This window comes from Octopus sinensis, linkage group LG16 (genome assembly GCF_006345805.1).
Source record: "Octopus sinensis linkage group LG16, ASM634580v1, whole genome shotgun sequence".
Classification (NCBI taxonomy): Eukaryota; Metazoa; Mollusca; class Cephalopoda; order Octopoda; family Octopodidae; genus Octopus; species Octopus sinensis.
The window spans coordinates 50,504,000-50,515,391 of record NC_043012.1 but is presented as its reverse complement, the minus strand read 5'-3'; positions in this window follow the sequence as shown (position 1 = coordinate 50,515,391).

The window sequence follows — 11,392 nt, the reverse complement described above, 5'->3', positions numbered from 1 at the left end:
TATAATATATATATATGTATATGTATATGTATTTCGATTTGGGATTTGGTTTGCAAGTTTCGTTATATGAGTTCATGTGTTGAAGCATATTCTGTTGTGTCTGGGGAGAATAATTTTCTGTTTGTGCCTTATAATATAACACACTCACCGGTAAAATGTCCACTTATTTCTTATTTTTGTTTTCCTAAAATTTTCGTTGCGTCTGGCAACCTTTTCAATAGTCAAGGCTATTGAAAAGTTTGCAAGACGCAACGAAAATTTTAGGACAATAAAAATAAGAAATAAATGGAAATTTTACCGTTGAGTGTGTTATATTATAAGGCTCAAACAGAAAATGACTCTCCCCAGACAGTATAATTATATATATATATATATATATATTATATATATATATATATATATATCAAATCAAATAGTGACCGACCAGACTATCCGATGTTGCTACACATCGCTGGTCACAATGCGTTCGCATTGTTTTAGCCTTCGAACGGCGCCACCCCGCTGGCTAAGCGAGCAGGCCATATATATATATATATATATATATATATATATAAACATACATACATGCATATATACATACACATACATATATAAATATATGTATGTATATGTGAATATATACATTCTACATACATATATACTTGTATGCATATATCTGCTATGTTCAACATTCGAACATTTTCCAAGTATCCCACGAAACATATTTTCATTCACTCGGTGAAACGTGGATATGTGGTTACTTTTTGAAAGTAAGTGTTAGACAGAGAATTAACTTCCTTCAGAATTTAAAATATTCATACTACATACACTCTCCATTGTCACACCCTTTTTCATACTCTGCCCATAAATTACTGCTTATAATAAAGAAAGTAGTATCTCCATCGTCCACTTTCTTATTTAAAGTGGCATTGACGTTTCACCGCATGTTTATTGCCTTCTTGCTTAAAGTTTTACGAAAACACACACGCCCGCTCCTTATATCCACATACTGTTATGAATACGCTACGCCATTTTTACCTGGCACTAAGGAAACCATACATTTATTCGTTGTATGTATGCTTACATTTCTGATTATCCATGAGCGTATAGTATTTTCAAGAGGTATATACACACAATTTATCGTTATCATAAAAATAGCAAACCATTGTTTCTGGATTATATACAGACATACGTATACACACAGACTCACACACATACACACACACACACACACACACACAAATACATATATATATATATATATATATATATAAAGGTATATTTATATATATATATATTTATATACATGTATATATATACATACGTGCATATATATACATATGTATATATAGATATCTGTGTGTATATATGTATATATATATATATATATGTATATATAGATATCTGTATATATATATATATATATATATATATATATATATATATATATATATATATATATATATACATATATAGATACACACACAAATACACACATACATATATACACAAAAACACTTGCGTGTATGCGACTTTATATAATGCATACATGAAAGTACTTATATATATATATATATATATATATATATATATATATATATATAATACATATAAATGCATACGTGTATGTGTGTGAGCGTATGTGTGTGTATGTGCGCGTGTATGCGTGCAAGTATGTGTGTGTGTTATGGAATGTCCCGACATCAGGAGGATTTCATTTAAAAAAAGATGGTTTGACATATTTCTAGCCGCAATATCTCTGCTGTTGACGGTTAATATATTTCTTTGTATGTAGAAGCAGCTAAGTGTACTTCAGCACATACGGAACCATTAAATTAATAGAAAAATTTTGAATTGCACACGTTGAGAGCACTCGCTGTATTTAAAGTGAAAATTGCTTATCGTATACACAGCACGGGCGAATAACTGCTTCAGCACGTATCTCTCCTTCTTACTCTAATTAGTCATTTGCCTTGCAGGCAGTCACGTTTGCAAAACACTGCAAAACACTGCAGAACGTGGTAATAAGAGACAAAAATGAAATACATCTCGAATATCAACCGACAATTTTTCATCCGCATATCCGAAGAATAATTTCACACTCATATATGGCTGTCAACGTTTTATATTTCTTTGATTATATACTTATGTGTACGTACGCACATGTGTGTGTTCACGTGCGCATATCGGGTATATCTATGTATGAATAAGTATATATACACATACATTATTTGCCTACACGCATCTATACATACATACATACATACATACATACATATATACATATATATATATATATAGTATGGGACCTTGAAAACTGCTTAAATGCAAGAAAATATACTAGTCCCTTAATATTTGATATTCGATATTTCATCTTTTCAATAAGACAATCAATACTTCATTACGTTTTACTATATATACTATATATACTATATATTTTATATCCTACATTAATATTATAAGAATATAAATAAAACATCAAAGACAAAGTTGGAAATCCTTTGAATAATATATATATATATATATATATATATATATATATATATATTTATATATTCACGCTTAAATATTTGTGTGCATGTTTTTCTTTTTTTAAGCTCATACCCTTTTCTGTACCTTGGATTCATTTCTTGTTCGTATGTATATTACAATTATTAAGAAAATATGAACACAATGTCTTGAAACAATGACAAACCTTTACGTTAAAAAATATATGAATGGAACTTATTGCAACAAGTCTAGTCATTGTAAACATTTAGATTGAAACTTTTGTTTCTATAATAGTTTCAAAATTATTGAAACAACGAATATACTTTTCCTAAAGACCTACAATCAAAATATATTTGTCAAAACTAATATGATGCTGGAAATAATAGTTCATTATGCATCATCTCCCCTCTCTGCTTTTATGCTGAAAATTTCTTATATTCTGATTTCGTGTTTTATCTCACATATTTCCAAAAATGTAGACCCCGGTAATACTCAAAATATGTGTCTTAAAATATAGGCCTCTATAGTAAACATGCATAGTTTTCCGAGCAGCAGTGTATTATATAAGTACACAAATGATTTTTGTTACATGCAAAGCCTTACATACAAATTTGATAACAACAAATATATATTGCATTATTTACTTACATCAGGATTAACAATCCTCTTGATAAATAATACATTGTCAACAATACGAACAAAGACTTAACTATGGAATAAATAAATTGCTGTTCTTCTTGTAATGACTTTTTCATCTTATACATTCTGTATACAACAGGAAATATTATTTCTACAAGATCTTTTCGGTTTGAACAGCAGTTTTTCTAGCGGTGTCATATAAAATTGTCACCCATAATTATGAACCTAGTAGCGAACTATTGCATTATAATCTCTTTTAGGGTTAGGGTTAGGATTAGGGTTAGGGGTGGGTGAAGTGTATCTTTTTTTCTTCACAAATGTAAATAAACCCAATCTATTTCTTAACCGAGGGACATATTCATATGACACAGAATGTTTTTTACCTCAATAGACGTCACTGATAGGTTGAAATTGCAGAAATTGAAGAAAAAAACATCAAATATCTTACAAACTATAGAAGTTTCTCAATAAAGCCAAGAGAAAAAGATGTCTTATAAACACATTCTACCAGTATACGAATTTCAAAATTTTTTAGTTACCTAGAAATTATGTTAACAACTGCCGTTCAAACCGAAAAGATCCTTTCTACATTGATACACATTAATGTTGCTCATAAAATTATAGAAGTTTACCAAATAATTTTTCTTCTTCGTTATTTCCGTTCCGTGATGTATTAATATTTGGATAGTTCATGAAGCATACCGGTTTCTGCTGAAAATTTGTTTCAGATCCCTCAATCAGTGTAAGGAAGTAAGACACGTTTGTTCTAGGTACGATTAACACTAAAAAAGGAAACGATGAAGCATCTTATCCACTAAAATTATGATACTAAACCTGTAAAACTTACATCACTGGTTAACATGCACTAAAATAAAAAAAATTAACCCAACAATTATCCTGCAGCTTAAAATTTCATCTATGTTAGTAATATTTATAAGGTATGCGATATTACTTAACTTACTAAAATTAGTAACAACACATCTTAATAAGAACAACAAGGTAACTGGAAAATCTTATTAACAATATCTTCTTGAAGATGTGACCCAACCGGATGTCCATGATTTCAGGACTACGTTATGAATGCTGATTAATCATTATGAATTGAAATCCCGTTGAAGATATATTTACAATCCATCTGAGAGAAGCGATGAAATAAACCATAACATAGGTTTTGATTTCAAACAAACTCAAATCAGCCTTTATATTGGCGTATGACATTGTCAAGGAAATGAAAGCTGTGTGTCAGAAGCATTTATTTTATCCAGCCCAGAAGCTGGCAAGTAAATTATTTAAAATGTCCAAATGTCAACAAAGCATTTTAGTCGTCCCTCAAACAGGCACCGCCTAATTGTTGCATTGATAATGGCTTCTACCGTTGGTGCAGAGCTATGAAGTTAGAGAACACAGTATACTTGAATTGCCTGACTTTAGTTTTGAACTTCAGTATTATGTATCGACCCCGGAATCGTCAACGTCAAAGTTGAGCACGACAGTGTTTGAACTCAGAACTTAATAAAAAAGAAGAAATAACTCAAGACAATTTGTTCTATGACCGCAACATTATGCCAGCCAACCATGAATAAGTATACATACATGTTTATTCCATGGGAACAAAACCACGAATTTTGTGAATGTTTAGTAAATCACCACTCATAGAGGATGTACTGCATTTTGTAAATTCAGGAAGGAAAGGTAAACTCGACAACAGCGGTATTTGAACTATTAAAGCAAAGCACCACAACTAAATACGACAGAACATTTAATCTTTGGATTCTGTTACTTCATTGCCTTAACATAGCAGCAGAAATAATCACAAAAATATTCATAAAATACAATTAGTTGGATAACAAACTTAAACGAATGAGATGCAACGCTTAATTCTAAATATGGATAAATCAGAGTAGATATCGATATGAATGTTTATGCCAATAACAGAATTATTTTAATTACGCAGCTAAATCCATATTAACAGAAATTATCAAAGTGTTTTTTACTTAATATATTACACGATTACAAACCATGTATTATGGAGTATATATTGTTCTAGTCACCGACGACTTACAGTTGTTTTATTTTTTAATTACTCATATTTTTTATATATATATTTTTTAGATCTAAGGACGGGAATGAAAATTAAAAAAAAAATCATTGCTGTTTGCAAACATTAGTAATTATATTAGCGAAAAAAATATAGTTACTGGAGAATACGAAGCAAATACTTACCTTTTGAAGATTCAGTTGGAAATGTAATTACGTTTACGGAGCAGTAGACTGCAAATTCGAAATATTTATTACTCTTATTACTATGTAATGCAGACACACACATTCATACACACACACATGTATATATATATATATATATATATATATATATATATATATAGGTAGATGAATATATATATATATACATATGTAGATGAATATAGATATATATCTGTGTGTTTATACATATACATACATATGCATATATATACATGAATGTACATACATATGTATATACACACATAGTGTATATATATTTGATCTTCGTCGAATTAATTTTTTTATATGTATGTCTATTTAGACGTGATTTTAGTCTATATATGTACATATGTATGTTTGTCCGTAGGTAATTATATGTGTATGCGTGTGTGTGTGCGTTTGAATATACACAACAAATACGCCCACACGGGAATATAAGAATGCATGCATATAAATATATTCATAAAACATGGCTGTGTTTAATGCAGCCGCGCAAGAGTTGATTGTGTTTGTGTATATTTTGTTTGTTTTCGATATATTTAATTAAACATGGTGAAAAATAGGGATGTTTTGCAAATATTATACTTTGAACATAATCATTAATATTTGTTATATAATACAGAATATAAATGTGTATATATATATATATATATAGTGGTGAACAAAGTAGCTTGATTAAATTATAAGTTGCTACAATCATACTTAACATATTAGGATACACTCTGTCGGCGATAGACGTCCATGCATATATTCATATTAGGCTTCATTACGTAAGGAAACCGTCTGACGATGTCGTTCGAATTTCGCTGGCGTATTGTCATACGTATTGCCTATAAAGGGAATTTTTGTCCCAAACAATTTCCGCAGCGTCAGACTTTCCCCATTAGCGTGTACACGCATGTGCTAAATATAGCTGCACTCACATATATTTGAAAAAAAATGTTGTTTCTTGTGCATTTAGTTAATTAATTCAAGCTTATCTCAAATTTGCGTACATCAATGAACGTATTACGAACTGTTTAAATATAAGTGTGGCTATTTCTTAGCGGGATATGAACGAAAAATGTAATAATCAAAACAGATGAATCGTAACGATGCTGAAACACTTGCGAACGATTGTTGAATGCCATCACCCGTAAAATGTCTTTCTCACGCATCATTTTCTTATAGATAAGGTGTGAAGAAACACATTTCTAAGAAAACATATCTCCAGATAATTTTCGGATAGAAGCTTCCTCCACGTCCGACGAAATATCAACGAACTAAATGTAATTACACACACTTATATATAATCACTATCTTTCAACATATATTCTTACACATTGGCACACAGTGCACTCCCCCATATATATATATATATATATATATATATATATATATATATATATATATATATATATAAGAAAAAAGGTTTGAAAATGCAATTTAAACGATGTTTATTTACTTAACCGGTTTCACTCTTTGGTAAAAGATTGTCAAAAGTAATATTAAAAGTAACATTGAATAATATGGGTTCAAAAAAGTTGTTTACATAATTGTCACATTGAATATTATGCATTCAAAAAAGTTTTTTACATAATTGTCACATTGGATATTATGAATTCAAAAATGTTTTTTTATACAAAATTGTCACATTACATGTATAAATATAGTGTTTGGTAGCAGAGAAGTTCAATAGTATGATGAGAATATTTGGAAAAATTGGCAGAAAAGGATAAAACAAATATATTATTGGAAATTTGGTTGCGTGAATTATTGGTTGTCGCAAATTGTCACATTACATGTATATATATACAGTGTAAATAACAACATTCAATTCACAATGGAATATAGTCAGGACCAACTCCCTTTTCTTGACATCCTAATCATTAAAAAAGGCGTCAACATTGAAACTGACATCCATTACAAACCCACTGACTCTAAACAATACCTTCTATTCACCTCCAATCACCCAAAACACACAAAGACAAATATCCCCTTCAACCTAGCGAGAAGAATCTGCACTATTGTCTCAAATGACACAACACGAAATAGAAGACTCCGGGAACTAAGGGCAATTCTTCTCGAAAGACATTACCCGGCATCACTAGTAGACAACGGAATAGAACGGACCAAATCAATCAACATTCAAGACCTACGAAAACCCAAACACATCCACAGTACAGTAAATAGCCTCCCCTATCTCTCAACACACAACCCAAGGAATGCAGAAGCTTACACTATTATATACAACAACATTCCACAACAAAATCAAGACCCACGCCTGAAAAAAATACTGGCAGCTCATAAAATAATAAAAAGTAAGAGACAACCTAAATCCCTAAAAAACCTCCTCACCAACGCAAAATTACACAACACAAACCCACCGCCCACCATCAAAAAATGTGGTCGCTCCAAATGCAAGACCTGCATCCACCTCATTGAGGGATCGTCGTACAAGTCCACTCGGGACACACATTCATCATAAAAAATAATTTCACGTGCGCATCAAAAAATTTACTCTACGTCATAAGGTGTGAAGGATGCCACGAAGACTACATAGAGCAAACGAGCCTTACCCTCAGAGAAAGAATGACAGTTCACCGACAACAACTGAGGGACCCCTCCACAAGACAGATACCACTAAGTGGACACTTAGACCTTTGTGCACACAATAAGTCCCCCAAATTCTTAGTCTTCCCACTATACCAATGCTCGGACAACACCACAGACCAAATACGAATAAATAAGGAAAGTAATCTTATTCAAAAATACAGACCACAACTAAACATACTCTAACATACCCCCTGGAAACACATCCAGAGCAAGCACACAGGGACACGCGCACACTCACAGCATATCGTGCGTCGGGCACATGCACGCATCGGCACGCATAGGACACACTAGCGGGCATTGACCGCACACATACGTGGCATACACACGCATGCATTATATATATGTAGGTTATGTATGTGTGTGAGTGTTGTGTGTGTGTGTGTGTGTGCACGTTGTGTGTGTATGTGCGCGTGTGTATATATATATGTGTGTGTGTGTGTGCACTGTGTGCGCGCGTTGTGTGTGTGTGAGTGTGCACGTGTGTATATATGTGTGTGTGTGTGCACTGTGTGCGTGTGTGTGTGTATGTGTGTGTGTGTGTGTGAGCATTGTATACGTGTGTATGTATTTACATCTGTATTTGTTTTTTTATATATATATATGTATGTGTGTGTGTGTTGTGTGTGTGTGTATGTGGTGTGTGTTTGTATACTATGTGTGTGTGTGTATATATGTGTGTGTGTGTGTGTGTGTATGTGTGTTATATATATGTGTGTGTGTGTATATATGTGTGTGTATGTGTGTGTGGTGTGTGTGTGAATTTTTTATATATATATGTGTGTGTGTATGTGTGTGAAAAAATATATGTATGTGCATGTATGTATGTATGTATATGTATATATATATATATATATATATTATATATATATATGTATGTGTGTGTGTGTATGTGTGTGTGTGTATATTTATTTGCATGTTTATGCGTGTATAAACATGTGCATATTTGCATGCGCATTGTGTATATGTATATTGTATGTATGTGTATTGTATATGTATGTGTACAATTAAGTGTATATATGTGTGTGTATGTGTGCATTGTATATATGTATATTGTAGGTGTGCCATATGTGCATGAATACATGTATATGCATTGCGTGTATATATATGTATGCATTGTGTATGTATGTTATGTGTGTGTGTGTTTATATATATTATATGTATGCGTACGTGTATGTGTATGCATTGTATGTATGTATATTGTGTGTATATGTGGTATATCTATGCATGTGTATGTAAGCACTATTTATATGTATACATGTATATATGTATATGCATTGTCTATATATATATATATTATATGTATGTATTGCGTACGTATATTGCATGCATATATTGTGTATGTGTATTATATACATGCTGTATTTGTATATTGTATGTGCATATATATGCTAGGTGTATTTGTGTGATATTTATATTATGTATGTATGTGTGCGTGTGTTGTGTGTGTGTGTGTATGTGTGTGTATGTGTGTGTTGTGTGTGTATGTGTGTTATATATATGTGTGTATATTATATATAAATACATGTTATATTTGTGAGTTGTGTGTATATATTATATATGTGGGTGCGTTGTGTGTGTGTGTGTGTGTTCTCTGTGTGTGTGTGTGTGTGTTGTGTGTATGTGGTGTGTGTTTGTATACTATGTGTGTGTGTGTGTGTGTGGTGTGTGTGTGTGTGTGTGTGTATATATATGTGTGTGACAAACAGACGCTGCTTGACCAGCAGGCACAGACACATCTATTCACACCCACATACTAACCTCCTGATAACCCCAAAACCATTGATGCTTGAAGGGGAAATATACACCACACTGGGTACAACCTTTTTTCTCTCAATTCAACCTTTCTGCTAAAACAAACAGGTCAGTAACGACATATTCTCGCCTTCAACTTAAAATATTCTGAGATGTATAAAAAATCCATTGTAATTTTTGCTGTCAAAAGATTGTATATATATACCAAAGACTGTATATATATACATGTAATGTGACAATTTGCGACAACCAATAATTCACGCAACCAAATTTCCAATAATATATTTGTTTTATCCTTTTCTGCCAATTTTTCCAAATATTCTCATCACACTATTGAACTTCTCTGTTACCAAACACTATATTTATACATGTAATGTGACAATTTTGTATAAAAAAACATTTTTGAATTCATAATATCCAATGTGACAATTATGTAAAAAACTTTTTTGAATGCATAATATTCAATGTGAAAATTATGTAAAAAACTTTTTTGAACCCATATTATTCAATGTTACTTTTAATATTACTTTTGACAATCTTTTACCAAAGAGTGAAACCGGTTAAGTAAATAAACATCGTTTAAATTGCATTTTCAAACCTTTTTTCTTATATAATCCCACTCGTGCGATACCCCACAACTCAACATTTTTATATATAAATATATATATATATTATATATATATATATATATATATATATATAGTTAGATAGATAGTTAGATAGATAGTTAGATAGATAGATAGATATATAGATAGATAGATAATAGATAGATAGATAGATAGATAGATAGATAGATAGATAGATAGATAGATATAAATTTGTTTTCAGGATGGGAATAAAAGTCCAAAGCTGTGAAGATTTAAGAACGTTTATAAATAGAATGTCTTACAGCTGTTTCCAGGATAATTTTTATATCCCTTTATCGGGAACGGTGTGAGAAAATGGTTAAACAATAGTCAATTTAGATAAGATATGAATTAGAGAGTGAAGTGGAGGAATGAAAATATATGTGAGATGTGCAGGGATATGGCATTTGTAGATCCATTATTTAGGCAGAATGATATGCATATAACATTCCAATACATTGTGAATAAAATCCAATAGTATTTAAAATTGGTCATTCCAAGTATAGAGTTTTTACCCAGTGATATTGAATCAAGGGTTTTATTTAAAGTGACCTAAGAGTAGGGAATGTATTAGTAAGGTCAAACCGAAAACAGGAAGAGAGGAATAAAGAAAAGAGTAGAAAATAGAGAAAATGAGAGAAGAAATGAAGAAAAAGAATAAAAAGAAAAAAGAAGAAAAAGCAGGAAGAGAGGAATAAAGAAAAGAAAGAAGAAAAGAGAGAGATAATAAGGGAAAGTGTACCAGTTAGGGGTCAGTCAAGATAAAGTAGGAATGGGGAGATAAGCGTGATAGAGAGAGAAAGGTATTGGAGTGTAAAAAGATAGAAGGAATGGGGGTGATAAATTAGAGAGAGGTATAGAAAGTAAAGGAGTGTCAGTTACGTAGTGGTAGAGTCTAAGTGATGGGGAGAGAGAGGGGTAGTAGTATGGAATGAAGAATTTAAGAATATAGATTAGGTTGTTGGACAGGTCAATGCTTAATAGTAGAAGAAAATATATATGTGAAGATGTATACATATCTATATATTAGACATGTATATATATTTATACAGATGTTTATACATATCAAT